At 39.5% G+C, this 1105-nt stretch overlaps 1 protein-coding gene across 4 annotated transcripts in view; it reads right to left on the reverse strand.

Annotated features, from left to right (window-relative positions):
- Positions 1-1105, reverse strand: part of Thada (THADA armadillo repeat containing) — a 294404-nt gene that overhangs the window by 161232 nt on the left and 132067 nt on the right. The gene's annotated exons all lie outside the window — the stretch shown is intronic.

Below are 1105 nucleotides of genomic sequence, written 5' to 3' on the forward strand. Positions count from 1 at the left end.
CACACACACACACACACACACACACACACACACACACAAAACGTTGTTTACCATCCAGATTCATGATTTCCCATGAAGCTCCTTCCGTGGCCAGCTCCTGCCTCCCCAAGCAACCACTGACTTGATTTCTATTGTCATAGATCAGTTTTATCTATTTTAAACTTTCACAAAAATGTAGTGGTACATTTTATAATTTTTTTTTTGTCTGGATTTTCTCATTTGACATAAAGTTGCTGAGACTTGCCCACAACATTGGCTACAGCAGCAGTTGATAATTTTTCTGGTAAGTAGAACCCATGGTGTGAATTCATACGTTCATTATTCATTCTGTTGGCAGATATGGAAACCTCTTATGTGGAGGAGAGGGATTCTGAATACAACTGCTACTTCTTTGATCATATTTTTCACTTCTCTTAGGATAATATCTGAGAATAAAGAATGTGAAATCTGCATACTATTTAGGAAACCCACAGTTGCCCCAATACCTCGGTGACTTTATACTGCAACAACATAAAGTGAAAGTTCTGGAAGGACTCTACTGTTAGCAGCACTTGCTGATGGCTTTTATCTTTTTTTCCATTTCAGCCAAACATGTGATATCTGTGATACCTGACATATCCTTGATGGCTGATGATATTAATCAATCTTCCTAGGTTTTGGCCATTGTGTGTTCTTCTATTCAAATCTTTTTTACCCATTTTGCAAATAGACTGTATTTTATCTTATATACACCCCACAGACCCCAACATAGCATGTATGCTTTCCTACTTACTTTCATAATAAATATTTGATTAAGTCCAACAATTTGTCAGTTTTCCCTTCTATGATTCATGCATTCTACAACCTAAGAAACCTCCACCTCCTTCAGAGGGTGTTTTGTGTTGTTTTGCTCCCTGGAAAGCTTGATGGTTGGCTTTCACACTAAAGTCTAGGATTCAGGTCCATCTCAGGTAAGATTTTGCTTCCACGCTTGCTTTCTTTCCTTTCTCTCACTTTATCCACTCCCTGTTTTCTTCCCTTTCCTTCCTTCCTTCCTTCCTTCCTTCCTTCCTTCCTTCCTTCCTTCCTTCCTTCCTTCCTCCCTCCCTCCCTCCCTCCCTCCCTC

Source organism: Mus pahari, chromosome 18, assembly GCF_900095145.1.
Source record: "Mus pahari chromosome 18, PAHARI_EIJ_v1.1, whole genome shotgun sequence".
Lineage (NCBI taxonomy): Eukaryota > Metazoa > Chordata > Mammalia > Rodentia > Muridae > Mus > Mus pahari.